Raw genomic sequence first — 23,378 nt, 5'->3', positions numbered from 1 at the left:
ACAGATCTCCACCAGGCATAGGGAGCTATGGCCTAACGCAGAGGTTCTCAGTGTGGCACACACGACGACTCTGATCTTGCCATGTTGCTAGGTTGGAGGCGAGTCCCAGTCTGGAAAAGGCGGAGATCTACTGGCATAACAGATCAAGGGTCAGAAGATCTGGATTATATTCCCAGCTCTGTCACCAATTTGCTGCATAATCTTGAGCAAGTCCCTTCCAATCTCTGTACTTCAGTTTCCTCATTGTGAAGCAGGGATAATAATTCTTAAATTGCCGTTGTGAAGGGCTGTGCTTTCCTGGAGCACTTTTCTCCTATAGTTCTGAAAGCACTAACGTTGATGTCCTCCACAGCTGGTAACAGACAAGATACCATTCAAGGGGTCGCTACTGAACCCTGATGCCTTTTCCAGGCATAGACAAAAAGAAGCGATGAAGCCATCTGCGAGACCCTTCCTATGAGGAACATGGCTGTCAATGCTCAAAAACCCACTCCGTCTAGAAGTGAGCTAACCCAGACATGAGGGCAGAGCAGGGAGGCTTCTACCACAGGCAATCTCAGCAAGGAGGGGCTCCCTGGTGAGGCTGCTGCAGATCAGCAAGATATAAACCAAATGGCCGTAATGTGCAGAGCATGTTCACAGCAAGCCCAGTCACCAGACAGAGGGCTTCACAAGCTGACTAAAATCCACGCAAACATCTTCCATCTGCTAGCCAGACACCAGTGTCTGAACTGAGGCCTTTGGGAAAGGTCAAGACAGTCCTCCAGGCTCCAAGATATTGCCGTTGCTTTCACTCTTAGTATCTTAATTCCTTTGTTAAGAGATACTAATCTTTCCCTCCAGCAGTTCTCGGGAGCCAAGGAGTTTGTGTATTATTGCAAAACATATGCTCAGAAGAGACTGGAAATGCCGTTGGCAGTGGTACAGAAGGAGCAGTGTGCAGCTTTGGGTCAAAGCAAAAAATCCCTGCTAGTCAGCAATTCCCACATGACAGTCTGGAAGAGCTAGCGAAAGCATCTTCGAGAAACTAAACAATGGTGTGAGAACGAAGCTAACAAGGGCTGGCTCCAGGAAAAATGAAAAGGCCAATGATATGCCACAACATCCCCAACAGCACAGATCCAAGAGGAGCCTTTCTGGGAAACCAGCTCAAGTCCTTATGCTGGGAAACCTTCTGGGTCAGGGGACCTCGAGGCTAAATGCTGGCAAACTGCGTCGTCAGTTAAGGCGAGTCCAAGTGTTTTCTATTGCATTTGAATGATTTGTTTCAGCCCTACAACTCTCCAGAGAGCAGTGTGTAAGCACAGGCTACTTCTTCTGGGAAGGGGAATTCAGCACGGTCAGCCCCTGCCTACACTAGGACAGTTTTAGCACATTTCCCACCCACTGCTGACATCCAGATGGAGTCCTAGCATGGAAGGGCTGGTGATGCTACTTTTACCGCCCTGCTGATTCAACCTACAACCCCTGGGCACGGTGACACGCGCTCCGACTGCTGCAGCTACACCATACTCAGAGCACATCTGCCTAGCTTGCGTGCGCTACCTAGACTTGCACTCCCACCAGTGGGCCATCTCCACAAAGGCAAGGCTCTTGGGGACCTGTTTCAGCCAAAATGGAGGTTGTCAGGAGCACAGCTTTGATTAGCATTTTTCTCCAGGATGTAGGTGTGGATACAAAGGGGACTTCTTCCAACCTCCACATTTCAGAGAGAAGTCAGGGTGGGTGTGGAAAGAGGGTGGTGTGAGGCCGAAAGCTGTCATTTGTTAGCCTTCTCCATAACCAGTCCAATTGGCCTTACATGCAGGCATGCACAAAATGCAGAAGAAAAACGAGCGTCAGTTTCAGTCTGCTCCAGCCATGCTGCCAGATGAGAGCTAGCTCATGGGGGAGTCTCAAAGGACTCCCCCGCTTGGATGAGTGCCAACATCCAGGATCCTGCATTGGACTGAACAGCCTTCGCCACCCACCAAATGTAATCCCAACGGCTGTGCTGTATCCACACCCCTCCATACACTCCTTGTTAGCTTACATGCATTGGAAGTCACTTCAAAACAGCAAAGTCCAAGAGCAGTCAAGTGCAAAGCACCAAAGTAAATTGTAAGGGATGGGCTGGATGTTACCTAATGAGCCTTTTCCAGCTCTAACTGCTGCAATCCCACACACGTTCCCCTCCAATCCACGTTACCATCATCCCTAGCAACCCAAATAAAATAGCAGATTTGAACAGCTCTGGAAACATCTCCTAACTGTATTTCAAACGGCAGCAAAACCTCCACATCTGCAAAGGAAATTTCTGAGGAAAGCCACACCGCAGCTGCTTCAGAGTCTCTTACTCACGCTGAGAAGAGCAGTGTTCTGTCTTGCCTCATTTCAGTGAAAAGACTTTCTGGCTGCAGAGGAACAAACGTTGCCCAGGAACACAGAACGCACATGCTATGTCTGTGCCCAAACCCAGCAAAATCTGAACAGTGTGGGCAGAGTATTCAATTACTTCATTTCCAGGTGTGCTGTCTGCATGAGTCCTGGCTGGCTTGAGATAAAAGTGGGAACAGTGTTCCCAGTCCTGAAGGCGTCCGCATAATTAATAGTAATTACTACCCAGAGCTTTTGAATCCTCTAAAGTTACATCACTTTTCTCAGCTGCTTTTCATCTGCTGCTTTGGGTCTATGGGAGAATGGCAAAATGTTCAAGATCGGATTCACAAAGGGGGCACCTGGGCCCTGCCCGCACAACCCACAGAAGCAGGAATGCAAAGGAGTCCAATGTAAAAGGGCCTATCCAGCTCAGCTGTCTTCAGGTAGATACAAAGCACCAGAGATGGACAGATACCCAAACACTGTACAGTCTACCTAGATGCTCACTTCATTACCTTGAAGACCCTACAGCACAGATTCCTTTTACACTGGCTGCAAGTAGCACAAGAAACCCAGGAATCTCCACACTGGATCACACCAGTGGTCCATGTAGTCCAGTATCCAGTCACTGAGAGTGGCCACTACCAGCAGCTTCAGAGGAAGGTACAAGAAATCCTGCAGCAGGGAGATATGGAATAACCTACCCCCAAGGAAAGTTTTCCTTCTAATCCTCAATAGTTAGAGGTTGGCTCATGCCCTAAAGAAGAGGAGTTTAATATCCCTTCCCAAACCCTTGTGTTTTCTCTAATTTATTACAATCCTAGGTATTTGTCACACATATAAGTGCCTAATTTCTTTCTGAATCCTGCTAACCTCTTTGTTTCATCGATATGTCCATGCATTCCATGGGCAAACTCGTATTGTGTGAAAAAGCATTTCCTTTTAGCAAGCAAGGGACCCATCTGAGAGGGTCGCAAGATACTCCAGAATGATTATGTTGCTTCAGCAGCCTTCCCAGCCCCGGGAATGGGGCAGTACAAGCTCAGGACCTGAACACAGCTCTCAGCATGGCATCATGCAATAGACTCCGAGGTTACCTTAGAGGTCACTTCTCCCCTTAATGCACACCGATAACTCCCATTAATAGCAACAGATGGAAGGCTATCCCCACACTTCCCTCCTTTCTTCTACTGATCTCCTAGTAGCAAAAATCTCCATCTCTATTCTGTAATGGGAGTGGTCAGCCCTTAGGAGCTGTTTATCATTGGTTAGCTCCACATCTTTATTAGCTCATGTTTGCTTTGGCTGCACATCCAAGCACTTGCTTAAAGCGAGAAAAAATGGAAAATCTTGGACCCTTAACAATGGCCATGAAGTTTAATCTGTCACTGGAGACAATTACTTGACTCCTATTGGTGGCTGGTACTGGCAGGGTCAAGCGTAACATGTGGCAAAGGAAGCACTAGGGAAGCCAGGCTGCAGCAGCTCCAACACTAGGCATTTCCTTGCCTTATTCAGAGTTCCCTTTCCCCTCTCGTGTGTGGAGAGAACAACTCCAGTTGTCCAGCCACCTGCACACACGATTTATGGGTCGTTGGTGCTGATAACAGCTCCAGGTCGGCTCTGGCTGGCTGCTTAGACATTCAAAGCTAGGTTAGGAAATTTGAAACAGTTCAGATTTTGTTCTTGGCTCTGGCCCCCAGCTTTGGGCCTGAAAGTTGATCTGAATTCCTGAATAGAACTGGCATTGGGTAGCTTGAGCACGAACACTTACATAAAGTTTTCTCCCGACATGACTCAAGTCAGCCTTCTTTTGAAAACAAAAGGGTCTGGGGTTTCTGGGTGTTTATTCAACGCACTGATTTAAGAAGAATTCTTTGGTTTTCTACCTGAGAAGCTCAGCACACTTTATCAGAGGAAGATGCAGCCATTTCCCGCAAGGGGGAAAGATACAGGGTGCTATATACACAGCTAGCTTAGAAATAGTGTAAGTGAGCTTTAAATCTCCAGGAACATAATGGTAACATGAGCACAGGACCAATTAAAGGCTTATAGTGAGATTGCACCAAGAACAAAAGCAGGGACTACCGCTCCTTTGTTTCACTGCTATTTGGATTCTATGGCTAAGATGCTATATTAATGCATTTAAACTAATGCTATTTAGATCCAGTTTTAATGCATCATTTAAAAAGTAACTTGGTTTGATTTTAAATGGCGTGAAGTGTAACTCAGGAACTGCTACTAACAGTTGCCCTTTGCCAGCCATCCCTGGGATGCCATCTCAGTGGGCTCCTGCTTGAATAAAGGAAAAAATAATCAATTAAATTGCCTTCCAAATTAGCAAACACAGTGACATGGTGAGTCACGAGCAAAGGCGATTCCTTTAGGATGAGATACAGGAAGATGGGAGACGTGACATTCTTCAGTTCCCCCTTTCCTTTCACAACCCGACCCTTGACATTTTTCTCAACAGGAAACCTTGTTCTCTCCCTCCTTGTAAACTGCTGACAACTGTATTTTACACCTTACAAAGTCAACAGAAGTCAGAAGGGGAAGAAGGAACAAAGACCTGCTCACAGCAAGTACATCTTCCCAATGTGGAGCATTTTTCCGTGGAACTGTAGCCAAGACACGGCTTGCTTGGGAAGGCAAAGTCTAGCAGCTATGTATCACAGAAGCAAAGGGCCTTCGGGTGACCATCTGGGGTCCTATCACTGCACTATCTAAGCACTGAGGTTGTGGCATCAGCTCCAATGCAGCATTATGGCTGCTTCACTAAGAATATTCAGTGGGGAAAGATTTTCAACATCAGCTAAAGGTTTTAGCCACGCAACCCCCACTAAAATTAATAGGGCTCATGTGGCCAAACTTCCTAGTCAGCTTCCAAAATCTCACCACTCATATTTAAAAGATTCTGGTTTTTAAGGAAGGGATTCTGACACTGAATAATTGGGCTTTAAAAGTAATTCCAAACTGCCACAAACCTGGGTACTAATTTCTCTATTTCCCCTGCCCACAGCTCCACCCCCTTTCCAGCTGCAGTTCGGGATTGCTGCTGTAGATTTCTCTGTTCCTTTCACCCCAGTAAGACTCTAGACTCAGCCAACCTCTCCTTTCTCTCTGCGCCACCCCAGACACCCCCTTTTAGATGTTTTCCAAAATTCATGAAAATTGATGTGAAGTTTCCAGTTTAAAAGGTTTTCTGATGGACGTTGCTGGGATAAAACATGTTTAGTTTCACTGCAGTGTCTCCCATAGGCAGAATTAGCTAAACACAGGAAACAACAGGGAGACATTCCAGTAGGTAAAGGAACCGTGACTTTCACCAGTACGTCCCTCTTTCCAGCCCAAGCTGGCACTCTACGGGGGGAGCTCTGGCAAGTTCAGAATGGCAGACATGCCAAAGTAGCCCAATCCCAGTGCAGGATTGATGGCCTCCTTACTGGAGCAATCGGCAAGAGTCACTAGGACAGCTGCCGAATCAGGCGTCTCCAGCAGAAGGCTGGCATCTATTCAAAGCCATTAGTCAGTCCCCAGTTGTCTGTAAATAACCCCTTTGTCTGAGGAATCCTTGACATGGAAGGCCAGGCAGAGGCCAAACAATTCACAGGCTTGCCGTCCTTCTGCCCAAAGCTTCTGCAAGCATGGGCCCTGCAAGCATGGCTTTGTGCAAGCCAAGGACAGCAGGAACCCCATGAGCACGAACAGAAAGTCAGCTGGCCCCACACACATTTTCCACACCACTGCTGTGGCTGCCACAAATACATCTTCCCTAGAAGAGGAAGAGTTAAGTTTGAGCCCTGAGGAATCACTTTATTAGTTTCCCCTCTTAGGCTTGCAGGAAGTGGAAGGCCATACAATGGTGTGGACGGAGCTGGAATTAGGAACATGCTGTAGGAAGTGCCTTATTGGGTGAGCCAGGTGGGCAAGGAGGCCTGTCTTATTTTGACCAGTATTAAATGCTTCTGAGGAAGGTGCAAGGAACACTGCAGTGGCCACTTCAGCAGTAACTTCTCTGTAGGGAAAAAGAAAAGGAGGACTTGTGGCACCTTAGAGACTAACCAATTTATTTGAGCATGAGCTTTCGTGAGCTACAGCTCACTTCATCGGATGCATCACGAAAACTCATGCTCAAATAAATTGGTTAGTCTCTAAGGTGCCACAAGTCCTCCTTTTCTTTTTGCGAATACAGACTAACACGGCTGTTACTCTGAAACCTGTTCTCTGTAGGGAAGTTTCTTCCTGACACCAGCAATTTGGAGTTGGCTTGTACATTGAAGCTGGCAGATTTATAGCCCTTACGAGTGGTTATCTGAGTAACGGTGGATGTTTTTCTTATTGACCTTGTAAATGTCGAAACCCGTTCTGAAATGAAATCTATCATCAGGGAACACCACTAGAGCTGTACAAGGCTAATGTTCTGAGTCAACATAAAGGCAAGAGGAGAGAAACTACAATAATACAGACTGGGAAGAAGACTGCTGCCTGTTGTGACTCCAGAGAACTGAGCCACTCCAGCTGCCTGCTGCATCCTCTGCCAGCTGGGCTACCCCGATGTCTCTTCTGAAATGGGCTGCAGTGTAAACAGGAAGCGGAGCTCTGACAGCAGGCATGCTGCAGACGGCTGCAAACCCTGCAGGGGGCCAATCACCAGTCTGGTGGAGGGAAGGAGGGTGACCTAGCATGCTGCCAAGGGTCAGACCTGACCTTTAGCCTACCCGTCAGCACTCAGCTCCTGGGGTGTCATTCTGAAGGACACGTAGATACAACATCCAGTGCCACCAAGATACCTTGGTGACAGGTGCCTTAGAAACATTCAAGATGGAGAGAATGTGGTGGTTCAGCAACTGAGAGCAGGATGCTCACAGCAAGGAGCTTAAGGCCCCAACAGCTCCAGTCAGTCTTTATAGCATGGTCCCAGCATTACCCACCCTGGAGAGCAGAGTCCATCCCACCTGTTTGTGCTTTTTGCCATGTATTCCCAAAGCTCCAGCAGCCACTTCTGCACACAGAAGAGCTATTCATTGTATTCTCTGCAGTCCTACACTCAAAGTGGACCAAAACCCAAATCCCCCTGCATCCTCAGGCAGAGCAAGTTTCAAAGAGTCACTAATGCTCACAGAAGCCTCCTTCCACCACTCCTGCAATTCTAGGTGACTTTTTTGTTCCGCGTGATTCCTAAACAAGAAAAAGTTAAACCAAAGTCAGCAGCTAGGACTATCAGGAGCTCTGTGGAAGCAACCAGCCAGCGTGAGCAAGGAGCAGGCAACCATGTGGTACCCATCCCAAAGTGGAGGAAATTGCACAGAGGAAGAACAGGATGGCAGAAATGGCAACTCCCTCTTTCCTGCCATGTGCCTGCTGGACTGGTCCACCAAGAAGCTATATTGTCCCTTGATAAAGCAAGTCATGGAAGGGCTGTGAGTTCAACACATAACTTAGCTTTTCATGTAGAAGGCAGGTTTTTAACATTAAAGACTCCTCATGCAGTAGTCAATCAAATGCTTTTCCCAAAATGAACAGATGGGGGTAGTTGAATTTTTTTTTTTTTTAATTTAGCAGCTTTGGCTTACTGTTTTAAAAGCAGGTTTCAGAGGAGCAGCCGTGTTAGTCTGTATTAGCAAAAAGAAAAGGAGGACTTGTGGCACCTTAGAGACTAACCAATTAAAAAATTTAAAAGCATTAAAATGATAAACAGAGCAAATAAAAACCTAAACAACCAGACCTCAGTCTAGAGGCCTACAAGTCAGAGATGGGAAAACATCACGTCACATCTAGTCCAGCCTCGGGTCGGGACAGACCCTGTTCCTCACAACCTGCTGTCTGCTGCTTTGTCCAGGCTGGTTTTAAAGTGTCTCTGGTAATGGGATTTCTGCCACTGCCCTTGGAAGAGGGATCGTAACATGTGTAAGTTCAAATGGGTGACAAACCCAAGTCAAAAGCATTCCCTGAAGAGCTAAGAATACAGCAGTAGGTGAGGTTAAGTGGTTTTTAATAAAAACGTTTTAAATAGATACTGACCTGTTGCTTAAAGCAGCAAACTCTCTGTTGTCTTTGTTTAAAAGAAACAGCAAGGTGAATTTTAGAAAACCAAATAACTGAGGGCTGAAAATAACCAGTCATAGGAAGGCCAAAGCCTCTTGATTTCACTGTGCCATCCGGATGTGTGCAAAACGCACCCCCCCCCCCCTACTAACACCTTCTCAGAGCAGCTCAGTGCAAGCATTTGATTTAGGTTTCGCTTCTGTGTCTGTTGCTCGGCTTCAGGACTCCTACATTAAGGATGAAGTTTAAGGCTCAGGACTTCAACAATCGCACTAGAGCAAGCACAGGTACTCCTGGGAGAAACCGTGGCTGGATACTTCCCTTTCTCACATCCCTTTCAGAAAATGCCACAAAGCTTATTGGACATTCCAAACAATAAATCCAGATTTCCAGTGGAATCATCTTCCTTTTATTACAAAATTAAAGCATAATGATCCCCTTGACCCTTAATTCCCACTTTCTCTTTAAGAAAATTACACTAAGAACTCACCTTAAAAAGATTTTCCTTTCCAATCTTTCCCTACAAGGGCTGGGCAGTGCCAAAGTCACAATTCATAAAAAGTGAATAATTAACTGAGAATTTACCCTGGAGTAGAAACACAGATTGTAAAGAAAGAATTAGACATTTGGCGCCAATTCATCCCTGGTTACATTTCTCTGAGTTCATTCAAACTCCAAGGAAGGAGAATGTCAGAGGTAGTCACTGGTTTTGCAAAAATGTGAAAGAATAAAAATCAAAACTTTAAAATCAAGTGAAAGCCCTTTGAAAAAGCAAACTCAGAGTCAGTTGCATTAGAAATGTGCCTAACAGGAAATAAACATACACTCTCTTCTCCAGTGTCGATGCGCATGAAAATCAGCAACTGTTAAAATTACCCACTGAGCTCTCTTGTGAAATATGCTGCAAACACAGAGCTTGAAGTTTTTAAGTAGACACTTACTAACAAGAAGCTATATGAAAACACAGGGAAGAGGCGAGCACCATCAATGTTCACTGGCTACTTGCTGGGGAGAGTAAATCCACCAGCAAAGTTCCCTTTACCAACTGCTGGGAAAGAAAAGGGTGCAAAGATCCCCACCAAGGTGCTTTCATATTACGGTTTGGCTATTATGTATTTGATACATTTGAAGCCAAGTCCCCATCTTTCCCTGTTCACTTCTGGTGCTGGTAGTTGAGAAGAGGTGCTCTGACATTCTGCCTCTGGTTTTTGTGATCCGCCTCCCCAGTGCCTCAGCTGCTTCCCCAAGTTAAATTGCCACAAATTCTTGTCAAGTTCACTGTTGACCACAGTTCTAAAGAGCAGCAGAGAACCTGTCTAAAGGCTTGTTAATTTCCCTCAAAGCTCAGTCAAAGGTAGCAGCAGCTGAGGCACTGTAGTGTCTGTAGACTCAGGAAGGCAACGCTGACTCTGGTCACATTTACAGAGTTTTCTTCACCACTAGAAGGGCAAGGAACTTCTTTAATTCAATAAAATCTTAGATTCTGCAGAAGCTGATGGCTTAGCTCCCCTCGCCCCACTCATATATTGGGCAGGTAAAGTTTCCTACTTTCAACTAGGGAATATATTTTTCGAAGTCCTACCATCATTGACCTGAAATTTGAACTACACGAGGCAAAGGCTAAAAGGATAGACTCTGAACAAAGAAAAAATACCCATCCCTGTTCCCAGCATCCCAAAACAAAGAGGCAGCCCACAGCCAGGACTCAGGATTTCTGTAAATCAGAAAGGACTCAGACCAGCCTCATTGGGAAGGCAGGCATACCGTACCTAGATACGGTTCACATTTGTGTTGCCCACGCCCCAGTTTACAGAGCGGGAGAGGGCACCAGCCCACCAGCCCCCGGCTCCTGCCCCGTGCCCAAGGATCTGGCAAGGAAGCGACTGTCTCTGTCCGCAGTGAGTTGATGGCGTGCGCCGCACTAGACAACACACAAAGGAGGCTCAGCTCTGCCCCGGGGCGCTGCAGGAGGGCGGCGTGGAGATGCAGAAGAGGGGCTGGAGTTTTCCAGGCGTTGCCCTGCCCCGGTGCAAGGGGGGTCCCGGTCTGCCCGCGCCAGGACGGGAATATCCGAGTCCCAACCCGCGGCGGCGCGGTGCCTGCCCCGGGCGTGCCGAGCCGGCAGGGGCTGCCCGAGGATGCAGCAGCCCCGTCGGGCCGGGGGCACCGGGCAGGGCAGGGCAGGGCTGCCCCGAACCCACGCCCAGAGAGCGGGTCGGGGCGGCCGGGACTGCCGGGGGGCAGCCGGATCCCGTGGGGTGCCCGAGCCCGGGGACACCGCTCGCCCGCCAGGTCCCCAGGCGGGGGCAAGGGGTGGGGAGGCGACCCCCCCGGGGACCCCCACCCCCCCGGGGAGCCCCCCATCCCCAGGAGCGCCCCATCCCCACGGGGAACCCCCCCGGGGAGCCCCCCATCCCCAGGAGCGCCCCATCCCCAGGAGCGCCCCCATCCCCACGGGGAACCCCCCCCGGGGAGCCCCCCATCCCCAGGAGCGCCCCATCCCCAGGAGCGCCCCCATCCCCACGGGGAACCCCCCCCGGGGAGCCCCCCATCGCCAGGAGCGCCCCATCCCCAGGATGCCCCCCATCCCCACGGGGAACCCCCCCCGGGGAGCCCCCCATCGCCAGGAGCCCCCCATCGCCAGGAGCGCCCCCACGGGGAACCCCCCCGCTCAAGGGGCGCTCCTCGCACCTCCGGGGAGCCCCAGCCGCCCCCCGTGCCCACCTGGTCCGCACGCTCCGGGCCGAGCCGGGCTCGCTGGCTGCTCCTGGCCGCCGCGGCGCTGCACGGGCTCAGGCAGCGGAAGCGGCCGCCCCGTCCCCGCCGGGGGAAGCCGGAGCCCGGCCCCCGGCCCCGGCCCCGCCCGCTGGGCGGGTGCAGGACATTGGGAGGGAGGGTACTGGGGGAACGGGGGGGGGAGGAGGCAGGGCACTGGGGGAACGGGGGGGGTAGGAGGCAGGGCACTGGGGGGGAGGGAGGGTACTGGGGGAACGGGGGGGGTAGGAGGCAGGGCACTGGGGGGGAGGGAGGGTACTGGGGGAACGGGGGGGAGGAGGCAGGGCACTGGGGGGGAGGGGGGTACTGGGGGAACGGGGGGGAGGAGGCAGGGCACTGGGGGGGAGGAGGCAGGGCAGCAGGACATTGGGGGGAGGCAGGGCACTGGGGGAACGGGGGGGAGGAGGCAGGGCACTGGGGGGGAGGGGGGTACTGGGGGAACGGGGGGGGAGGCAGGGCACTGGGGGAACGGGGGAGGGCACTGGGGGGGAGGCAGGACATTGGGGGGAAGGGTACTGGGGGAACGGGGGGGGAGGAGGCAGGGCACTGGGGGAACGGGGGAGGGCACTGGGGGGGAGGAGGCAGGGCGGCAGGACATTGGGGGGAGGCAGGGCCCTGGGGGGGAGGAGGCAGGGCACTGGGGGGAAGGGTGGGGGAGGAGGCAGGGCACTGGGGGGGAGGGGGGTACTGGGGGGGAGGAGGCAGGGCACTGGGAGGGAGGGTACTGGGGGAACGAGGCAGGGCACGGGGGGAAGGAGGCAGGACATTGGGGGGAGGGCACGGGGGGGAGGCAGGGCACTGGGGGGAGGGTACTGGGGGAAGGAGGCAGGGCACTGGGGGGAAGGGGGGGAGGGAGGGTACTGGGGGAACGGGGGAGGGCACGGGGGGGAAGGAGGCAGGACATTGGGGGAGGGCACTGGGGGGGAGGATGCAGGGCACTGGGGGGAAGGGCCTGGGGAGGCAGGGCATTAGAGAGAAGGGCCGGAGCGGGGATGCTGGGGGTGCAAGGGCCCTGGGGGAAGGGCATTAATTTGCACAAGTACGTGCCTAACCCTAGAGACTCCCTCCTGAAATCCTGTGATTGGTCTCTGCAAACCAGGGCTTTGGGCGCCCACTGGCAGTCAGGAGGAAGGCCACTGAAGAGCTGCCAACAGGACGGGCCCAGCCTAGCCCTGACCCAAATCTTCTTGACTCTCTCACAGCTTGCCTCCCCTTCAGCATGAGGCCAGCAGACAGGCCTTGGTGGTGCAGAGGACTGGGGATGAAGAGCATCTCGTCACCTCTAGGCCCTGGGTTTGAATCTGCCCAAGGTCAGGAGGGAGTGAAGGTTGTTACCCTCTGATTGTGCTCAGTCTGTTCCTCCGCTTAGTAAATTGATGTTTCCGTCTCAGCCCATTCCTAGTGTATGGGTATCTACCTTACCAGCAGAATGCCCCTGCAATGAGAAGTCACACTAGTGATACTGAATGGGCCAGTCAGCCTCTAATTTCTTGAGGGGGCCCTTCTAAGCAGAGTTTAGATACAATCCCTCAGATTCCATTACAATGGTTGACAATGTAAAAGGCTAGAGATAGATAGACTGGCAGAGAGCAATGTGTGTGGGAAGCTTGCCCTGCCATTGCCTGTGAAGCACTCAAAACTGCTACCTTTTGATTTCATAGTGTCCCCCACATCTATGGTTTATGTGTGGTGCTAATAATGTTGTGTTCCTTCACAGCCTTTTATGATGTTCCCCAAAAGTAGTCCCTGCTCCAAGCCAAGTAGATAGGCTTACCACACTGCATAAATAGCCCTGAGTGAGGGACAGCAGAGGCTCAGTTTGCATTATTTGCAAAGCATGGACATAAACAGTTATGAAAATATTCCAACTATCTTCCAAAGAAATTCAGTTCAGCAGAAGGCCAAAACCAGCTCTCCCTAAAATCCTAGGAGGAATTCAGGTTACATTAGGGTCCTTCAAACTCCCTTAATGATGAGTTCATTTATTCTCAATCTTTTTAAATCCAGTTTTTGTCATTATACTTTTTCTCCAACATGCCTTACAAAGCATGTCAATGTCATTTACAGCTATAGAAAAGCATGTACGTAGTGTACCTGCTGCAGAGCAGGACTCTCCTCCTAAGGGTCAGGGAATGGACAAGATCTCCGTTTATCCTTTAAGTTCCGTTTGGACATACGGGCAGTGATTAAGGAGTTAATCAATTAATCAGTTAATCAATTAATAAATTGGTTAGTCTCTAAGGTGCCACAAGTACTCCTTTTCTTTTTGCGAATACAGACTAACACGGCTGTTCCTCTGAAACTACCACAGTGGGCCTGTAGAATCAGTTCAGTTTTTGGTTTAAATAAGAAGAAAGTTCAACCCAGAGTTGTGTAAGGGAGGAGGACAGATATAAAAATTGTAGATGAACCAAGGAATTAATTTAATTCAGTTCAGTTTAATTAAACTTTATTGGCAGGAAAATATGTATTGAAGAGCTCTGTGTCGCTTGAAAGTTTGTTTCTTTCACCAACAGAAGTTGGTCCAATAAAAGATATTACCTCACCCAGCTTGTCTCTCTAATTTCCTGGGACCAACATGGCGACAACAAGCCTGCAAACAACATATAATAAGGCTTCACGGTAGCCACAGTCTTCAGTCAGAGCTGCTCTTCCCACTGTTCTTTCTCTGAGGTCACCAGAGAGATGTACTAGCTGCTGTACTTTGGGAAAGTCCTGGCAGCAGCCAGTGGCTGCTGGAAAGGGAATGAGCCTTGTGAAACTGCTCAAATAAATTGGTTAGTCTCTAAGGTGCCACAAGTACTCTTTTTCTTTTTCCTGCATTGAATCCTTTCTCTTAAAGGTACTTTGAAAATGTCTGCACCAACCTCCTCCATCTCTTGCCCTGGAGCACCACCTCCTGGGAGCTGTTGTGCTCATCAAGCCAGGAATCACAGTGTTCTCTTGCTCTGCAACCCTGGATTTTGTAGGGAGTGCCACAGCAGAAAATGAGAATTTTCGTAAATCATTTAAACATATTAAATACAAGAAGTGTCTGGCCACTTGCTTTCTCCTTGGTTCCTCCCTTCATTATGGACAAAGGTGCAGTTCCTCAGTTATCTTTGTTTCTCTTTGTTTTGCTGAATTGCTGTTTGTGTTGGGTGCCTTTTATTGTTTCATCAATTGCTTTACTTTACAGTGAACAGGAGCATCTGAGAACAAATAGGACAGAATATCTGATAGACCTGGATGGACTGTGTGATTTTGCTTTGGAAGGATCATTCATCTGCCTATTATTTCTTGCCCTTAGCAGACCACATAGCCAGTCAGTTCACAAAGACCCACAGCTCCTACAACAGAGTCTTCTTTTGCTGCTAACTGAACTGTAAAATTCTAATTAAATTAGATACAATTTAAAAAACCTAATTTTCTCACTTTTTTCTAAATTAATTAGGTCTCTCACGTATTAGTTCATGTTTCAAGAGTTTTGTCTATTACCCATTTTTGACATTTAAAGGCAGATGAAATAAATAATGTGTGCATTTTGTTCATCTCAAACATGACACAAACCAGGACATTATCCACAGGCCAGGCTGCAGAGGTAAATTTTGCTTGAGTTTGGGATTTTTCTTCTCTTTTTAAAACATAAATGGACAGATCGTCAGCTGCTGTGAACTGACATAGCTCCATTGACTTAAATAAAGCTATTGTGATTTACATCAGCGGAAGATGTGGCCACAAAAGCATTTGTAATGTTAGGGGCTTACCAGCCACTTTTGCCCCCTCATCTTCTATTCATTGGGGCCTGTCCTAGCTAGCCAATAGAGCTGGGATCCCTGCCCAAAATCCAGACCAGTCTGAAGCAGATTCCTGCTGGCAGGAAATCTCTCACACGGAACTTCAAAAGAACAAAACGCACCATAAAATTTCTAAAATCTAAAAGGGTCTTATAAGAGAAAAGCAAAATCTTTAAATGGACTTAAATTCTCAGTAGTTAGAGATGAAGAGACCTGTTAAATCCTTGAGTCTGTGTTTTGCAAAGGCATGGTAGAATTCTCTGAGAAAGGACATATCAGATATTAAGCTGATATTATAGTCAGTGAGGTGCTTAGGAAGTGTAGAAACCTTCAAATGTGAATAGTGGAGTTAAGTAAATCAAACCAGGAATCCGTCTAGCAGTGCCATTTTGTGCTAAATGAAGATTTAGATATAAAGAATAGAAAACAACTTTATTGTGGTTCCATGAGGAGAAGAGGGAACCCCACAGATGAATTTCAAGATCATAAAAAGGTATAAATCCAAGAAAGGAATGTTGCAGAAAGGCCAATGAATTATAAGAAGAAATGGAATGCAGCAAGCAAGTCATATATGACACCCACCCACTCCCAGGTCAGCACTCAGATTGGAAGTTTTCATTAAGATCAGAGGATTAACAGATTCACACAATTCTAGCTGGATGCCATCTCTAAAATTAAGGTATCTTTTTGGTGCATCTGTGAAACAAACCTCCAATTTGTGTGTGGTTTGTGCACTACTGGTTTTCAATTTCTCCTCATAGCATGAGTAAAGATAACATTGTAAAAGTGGATGGAGTGTACCAAGGAAGGAAAATCTTTGCCACATTTCACTTTTTTCTAGTACATGTCTAATTTTGGTATATAGGATACACTGGGAACATGACGTACAATAGATCGATCATGCAGCCAAATTGTCTGGAACTAGAATACTGGAGGCAAATAGCCATTTCAAGAGAGGTGTCCATTGCACAGCTCAAAGTTTATGGTTTAGTTCAGTTTGGATTATAGCCTCCCGTTTTCTCTTTTGTCAGAATCTTCTGTCTGCCAGTTGAGTCACTAGGAGCTGTACTGAGTAGATCTCAGCTTTAAGTCACTCTCTGCAGATGCTACACCCAGGGTCACTCCTTCCTTGGTGACTCACTCTTTGTTTAGACTAGCGAGGTCACTTGGATCATAGTAAAGGTTTGTTTTTCCATCATTAAGTCATTGAATAGATCTTTCCTCAGTGTGCTAAAAGTCTGTTGTAATTTTGAAGGGAACTACAGCTCAAGTTAAGGTTAAGTGGTAATTTGGGGATTCTGCTCTATCTGGGTACTTATCTGGACTTCATCACCTGAAGTATCTGAGCACCTCACTATCATTAATGGGTTTTATCATCATAATGGCCTTGTGAGGTAGGGAAGTACTATCCACATTTCACAGATAGGGACCTGAGGCGCAGGATATAGAAAGTGATTCACATGGTCACCAACTGCACAGATTTCTTACATTTCATTATACAATGTATTTGTTAAATGCTATCTTCCCCACCCTGTTCAAGACAGAAAAATAAAGACAATCCCTGCCCAAGAAGCTTATAGCCTTAAAGTCAAATCTAAACTATTTGGTGCACAGTCTAGCCAAAATGATTGTACTTGTGTCTGAGCTCAGATTGCCAACCAGAAGACCAAATAGTGCCAATTGTGATGATGAGGAGGACTTGTGGCACCTTAGAGACTAACCAATTTATTTGAGCATAAGCTTTCGTGAGCTGAAACAGCTCACTTCATTGGATGCATTCAGTGGAAAATACAGTGGGGAGATTTATATACACAGAGAACATGAAACAATGGGTGTTACCCTACACACTGCAAGGAGAGTGATCACTTAAGATGAGCTAATACCAGCAGGAGAGCAGGGCGGGGAAGAAAACCATTTGTAGTGATAATCAAGGTGGGCCATTTCCAGCAGTTGACAAGGACGTCTGAGGAAGGGGGGCGGGGGGGGGGAATAAACATGGGGAAATAGTTTTACTTTGTGTAATGACACATCCACTCTCAGTCTCTATTCAAGCCTAAGTTAATTGTATCCAGTTTGCAAATTAATTCCAGTTCAGCAGTCTCTCTTTGGAGTCTGTTTTTGAAGATTTTTTGTTGAAGAATTGTCACTTTTAGGTCTCTAATTGAGTGACCAGAGAGATTGAAGTGTTCTCCGACTGGTTTTTGAATGTTATAATTCTTGACGTCTGATTTGTGTCCATTTATTCTTTTACGTAGAGACTTGTTAGTCTCTAAGATGCCACAAGTACTCCTTTTCTTTTTGTGAATACAGACTAACACGGCTGCTACTCTGAATTGTGACGATTAATTTTATGACAAGCGGTTACGCCCATTTGGAACTAGGTTGAATCCACTTTCTCATAGGTCACTCAACAGCCAAAAAATGGTAACAATATTCACTCACTTTGATCTAGGTCAGAATCAAGCTTAAAACCTAAAAATTGAAGTCTCCATAACCCATTTCTTTGAGCCACCCAGCCCCCATACAGTCAATAAGGTTTTTTGTTTGTTTTTTAAACAGAGGCATCTCTTCTAATGTTATAAAGAGATTGTGCTGTTGGTGTGAAAACAAAACCTCTATCTTTTCATCAGCAAGAGAGAGCTCAACAGTCTTCATAGGAAAGAGACAAACTTCCCTACAAGAAAACAGGACATTCACAACTGCTGCCACATCAATCCTGGAATTCACCAACACGCATGATGTCAAGAGAACAGATGATGCTTCCAACCAGTGGAAGAGAGGAAAGGCAGGAGAGAGCAAAGGTCTGAGCCACAATAAGCCATGGCAGAAAATATATGTATTTTAGGACTCTAATCTTGCACATACTGAAGTCAATAAGAGTTTTACAATTGACCTCAATGGAAGCAGGATTAAACCCATGGTATCTATGTCAATGGGCAACACTTTTATTGTATATAGAGAAACAGAAACTCAAGGGTCTATTTTCACCTGTGGCTTGCTTCTCCATCTCCCAGTCTCGTAGTGATCAGGTACGAAGACAGGAACCTGCAGAGATGTGACAAATCTGTTACCAGTCAAAATGCAGGTTTTCAGTGACTTTCAATTATGTTGTCGTAACACTCACAGCCAATATCAGACTCTTGATTGATACATATCTCAGTATAGCAAGTAACAGAATCAATAAAAGAATGTTGTTTAACAGTGCAAGAACTTATTTCTAGTATTTTTGACTTTGCCACAGCTTGGCAAGGAATAGACAACTATCTGCAGAAGTTTTAGTCAAGTATTCTAGGTTTTATTTTCATAAATAAATCTTAGTGGTTCAGCCAAATGAGGGTTTCTGGTAAAATTTCCAAGGTCCCAGGGTGCTGTAATTGGATTAAGACACAAGGCTGTTTGTAAATGTGGCAATGCCAGCCAAAGAAGTTGCAATGGGGAAACACGCATACTATCCACATTACAGAGAACTGTGGGGAGGGAAATAGAGAAGGGGAGTGTTCAGCGGGAGGCTCCACCCTTTCATTTGAAGACAGACTGCTGCCACCATGAACAAGAAAGGCACTTCCAAGGTGTCTGAAGACAGATGCAAATGTGGAGATCCCAAATGTGATCCCTTCTCCCCCTCAATGTCTGTCTAAACCCTTAAATCCTAGACACTGCCTTTAGCTCTGTAGACAAGTCTGGGTTCTAGTGAAGTATCTGAATTAAACTGGCCCCAGGAGACTTTTTGAGCCAAAACTCTCTCCTGTAGGATGTTGAGAAAACAGCACACCAAATCACAGTTGTTTTAAGCTATTAAATTCTCTCAACAGCTGTGTAACACAGTTTCAAAGTCAAATATTTTCAATAGAATAAAATGATTTTATCACAGATTAACATAATTAATAGTATTAATTTAGAGAGGCATTGTCACTGTAACAAAACAAAAATCCATTTGTTTGATTTTTTTCAGATGACAAATACCCTAACATGCTGCAAAATCTTCTGTATTCCCTACCTCCATTTCACTGTGAAGGGGCTTGCATCAGGCTGTTGTGTCATTATGTTGAACTGAGGATTGGGGAGTTTGCAAGCCTCCCAGACAATGTGAAATTTAAGGTGCATTGCAGCCGGTATGTCTACACTCTGGCCATCACAGACGAGGAAAAGGCTGAGAAATTGAAGCAGTCCCTGCCACCAGGTTTGGCTGTGAAGGAGCTGAAATGAACCAGTCGTGCCCAGAGCTTTTCATATGTGAGATAATAAAAATAACTCCACAATGAACCACAGAAGTTGAAATGAAAAGCCCTATTAGGTCACAGAAACAGTGTTACCCATTCTCACAATGTTATTACAAGTCTCACAATATTTGATATTTTACTTAAAGTCCCAGTTCCTGGAGATAAGTGACTATGTACTTGAGAATCTCAGCTAGGATTAAGAGAAACAATTAAGTTGCCAGCCCTCATGGTTGAGGAGAAGAGCTTGCAAATGTGACTCCCAGTGTGACCTACAGATTAAAAACCAGATGCCAAATAAAAAGATGCCACCTTTAAAAAAACCTAATGACTTTTAAGCCAGTCTTGTGACTTTGGGGACCTTTTCGGCACTGGCAATACTGCAGAAAGCCTATTGACTGAGTGTGACATGCCCCAGAGTATATTTTGGGCTGTGGAATTGCTGTGCCCCCTGAATTCTCCAGTCTGGTGTGCACTATGCCGTTTTGCTGTGTGAGCTGCCACTGCGCCCACTCACCCCAGCCTCCAGCATGCAAGTCACCCCCCAAGACATACACCAGAATGCTATGCCTAGCCACTCTTGAATTACAAATGGGGCAACACCTGCCTACCCGTCGTGCCAGCCTTGCACCCCAAAAATCTGAGTCTTACCTTGCTCAAGACCCCCTTGATCAGAGTAAGCTCATTAATTAGTTTCAGAGTAACAGCCGTGTTAGTCTGTATTCGCAAAAAGAAAAGGAGTACTTGTGGCACCTTAGAGACTAACCAATTTATTAGAGCATAAGCTTTCGTGAGCTACAGCTCACTTCATCAGATGCATATCGTGGAAACTGCAGCAGACTTTATATATACACAGAGAATATGAATCAATACCTCCTCCCACCCCACTGTCCTGCTGGTAATAGCTTATCTAAAGTGATCATCAGGTGGGCCATTTCCAGCACAAATCCAGGTTTTCTCACCCTCCAAAACCTGGATTTGTGCTGGAAATGGCCCACCTAATGATCGCTTTAGATAAGCTATTACCAGCAGGACAGTGGGGTGGGAGGAGGTATTGTTTCATATTCTCTGTGTATATATAAAGTCTGCTGCAGTTTCCACGATATGCATCTGATGAAGTGAGCTGTAGCTCACGAAAGCTTATGCTCTAATAAATTGGTTAGTCTCTAAGGTGCCACAAGTACTCCTTTTCTTTTTATTAATTAGTTTGTCATTCCATCAAAGGATACGAATATACACCAGCCTTTGTAACCTGAGTAGATTCCCCAAAATTCAGTCAAAAACACACAGGCTTAGCTAAAACATTAAAATAAGTTTATTAACTACAGAAAGACAGATTTTAGTGATTATAAGTGGTATAGGCATAGAAAATCAGAACTGATTACAAAAAGAAATAAAAGATACAATTGCAGTCCAATTCCTAAACTTTACCAAGCTAAATCAAATTTGAAGTGATAAGGTTTCTCTTACCCAAAACCCTATAGTAGTCTGTGCCAACTGGAAAGTTTTTCCAGTTAGGACCACTCCCTCCCAGTTCAAATGTTTCTACGTCTTCCAAACAATCTTGTTACCTTCAATATGGGGAGGAGGAGAGGTGGCCTGGTGATGTCATTGTCCCTTATTTTATACTCTCCTCCCAGTGCTGGAAAAATCCTTGCTGTGTCATGCCCTGCATTCAGTCCTTCAGATTAATTGCAAATTCTTGCTTACATCCTTTGTTTACGTGAGGCTTGACATCTAAGGGTTGTGTTCCTAATCCCTTATTTCTAAGGAACTAGTCTGTGGATGTTTCCCAGACTTACAGCATGTTTCAGTAACAAATCTATAGCAAAATCTCATCACTTCACACACAATGATGACTCACATTCCTGTTGAAATGCGTGTAACAGATTATGACTTTTCCAGTGATACCTCACAAGACATTGTTCAAGATTCATCATAATTTTGTGAAAGTGGTGGTGGTCCAATCCCCCCGTAACAAACCCCGTTGCCTACTCTGTCCCCATATCTACTCTAGCGACACCATCAGAGGACCCAACCACATGAGCCACACCATCAGGAGCTCATTCACCTGCACATCTACGAATGTGATCCATGCCACCGTGTGTCAGCAATGCCCCTCTGCCATGTACACTGGCCAAACCGAACAGTCTCTACGTAAAAGAATAAATGGACACAAATCAGACATCAGGAATGGTAACATAAAAAAGCCAGTAGGAGAACACTTCAATCTTCATGGACATTCTGTAAAATTTAAAAGTAGCCATACTTCAACAAAAAAACTTCAAAAACAGACTTCAAAGAGAAACTGCAGAGCTACAATTCATTTGCCAATTTAACACCACTAATTTGGGCTTGAATAGTGACTGGGAGTGGCTGGCTCACTGCAAAAGCAATTTTCCCTCTCTTGGAATTGACGCCTTCTCATCAATTATTGGGAATGGATCACATCCACCCTGATTGAACTGGCCCTGTCAACACTGGTTCTCCACTTGTAAGGTATCTCCCTTCTCTTCATGTTTCAGCATAGTTACGCCTGCATCTTTAATTTTCACTCCATGCATCTGAAGAAGTGGGTTTTTTCCCCACAAAATCTTATGCCCAAATAAATCTGTTAGCCTTTAAGGTGCCACCAGACTCCTTGTTGTTTTTGTGGATACAGACAAACATGGCTACCCCTCTCATACTTAACAGTGTAGACAGGGATGGCTCTCCCACTGAACTCTGTGGATCTGCACCCGGCCTGGTTTTAACACCCCTGCCCAGTTTCATAGATTCCAAGGCCTGATGGACCTACTGTGCTTAAATTATTAGGGGGGAGGAGAGGCTGAGGGAACTGGGAGTGTTTAGTCTGCAGAAGAGAAGAATGAGGGGGGATTTGATAGCTGCTTTCAACTACCTGAAAGGGGGTTCCAAAGAGGATGGATCTAGACTGTTCTCAGTGGTAGCTGATGACAGGACAAGGAGTAATGGTCTCAAGTTGCAGTGGGGGAGGTTTAGGTTGGATATTAGGAAAAACTTTTTCACTAGGAGGGTGGTGAAGCACTGGAATGGGTTACCTAGGGAGGTGGTGGAATCTCCTTCCTTAGATATTTTTAAGGTCAGGCTTGACAAAGCCCTGGCTGGGATGATTTAGTTGGAAATTGGTCCTGCTTTGAGCAGGGGGTGGGACTAGATGACCTCCTGAGGTCCCTTCCACCCTTGATATTCTAGGATTCTATGATTGTGATCATCTAGCCTGACGTCCTTTATAGTACAGGCCATGGAACTTCCCCAAAATATTCCTAGGGAAGATATTTTAGGAGAACACCCAATCTTGATTTTAAAATGATCAGTGATGGAGACTCCCCCATGACCCTGGGGAAGTTGTTTCCATGGTTACTTACTCTCACTGTTACAAATGTACACTTCCTTCCAGTCTGAGTTTGTCTAGCTCCAACTCCCAGCATTTAGATGGCGGTGTACCTTTCTCTGCTAGATGGAGGAGCAGAGCACCCAAGGAGGCTGGATGTGGGGGGAGGGAGCCAAGGCCACCCCAGTCCAGTGATACAGGACAGGAAGGCAAAGGGCATTTGAGCCCTGTGATCCCTTTTACCCCTCTCAACTACGCTGCCCTTGAGCCTCTGACCCCAGCAACCCCCTGACTCCTGGGAGTCTCTGTTCCCTGTGACCCCTGACCCGCAGGTGTCCCTGGAGCCTCTGACCCCCTGATATCCATGCTCCCCGTGACCCCGGACCCCCGGGCACCTCTGCACCCCCGGACCCCCGGGCACCTCTGCACCCCATGACCCCCGGGCACCTCTGCACCCCATGACCCCCGGGCACCTCTGGGCACCTCTGCACCCCGTGACCCCCGGGCACCGATGCACCCCCGGACCCCCGGGCACCTCTGGGCACCTCTGCACCCCCGGGCACCTCTGCACCCCGTGACCCCCGGGCACCTCTGCACCCCCGGACCCCCGGGCACCTCTGGGCACCTCTGCACCCCCGGGCACCTCTGCACCCCCTGACCCCGGGCACCTCTGGGCACCTCTGCACCCCCGGGCACCTCTGCACCCCCGGACCCCCGGGCACCTCTGGGCACCTCTGCACCCCCGGGCACCTCTGCACCCCGTGACCCCCGGGCACCTCTGCACCCCCGGGCACCTCTGCACCCCGTGACCCCCGGGCACCTCTGCACCCCCGGACCCCCGGGCACCTCTGCACC

General features: G+C 47.5%; 1 protein-coding gene and 1 long non-coding RNA gene across 2 annotated transcripts in view; both read right to left on the bottom strand.

Annotated features, from left to right (window-relative positions):
* FHL3 (four and a half LIM domains 3) overlaps nt 1-11,208 on the bottom strand; it is a 37,457-nt gene extending 26,249 nt beyond the window's left edge. The window contains exon 1 of the mRNA XM_073317582.2: nt 11,128-11,208. The gene's annotated coding sequence lies outside the window, so the exon portion shown is untranslated. The remainder of the gene's footprint in view (nt 1-11,127) is intronic.
* A 2,405-nt stretch (nt 11,209-13,613) lies between these two features.
* LOC140900455 (uncharacterized) lies at nt 13,614-22,890 on the bottom strand. The gene is made up of 3 exons (XR_012155640.2): nt 21,243-22,890; nt 17,943-17,999; nt 13,614-14,369 (listed from the first exon to the last, which is right to left on the bottom strand). It is a non-coding gene; the product is annotated as an uncharacterized LOC140900455 (long non-coding RNA).
* Nucleotides 22,891-23,378: the final 488 nt, after the last annotated feature.

This window comes from Lepidochelys kempii, chromosome 19 (genome assembly GCF_965140285.1).
Source record: "Lepidochelys kempii isolate rLepKem1 chromosome 19, rLepKem1.hap1, whole genome shotgun sequence".
Taxonomy (NCBI): Eukaryota; Metazoa; Chordata; order Testudines; family Cheloniidae; genus Lepidochelys; species Lepidochelys kempii.
This window is presented reverse-complemented; position numbering and strand designations above follow the sequence as displayed.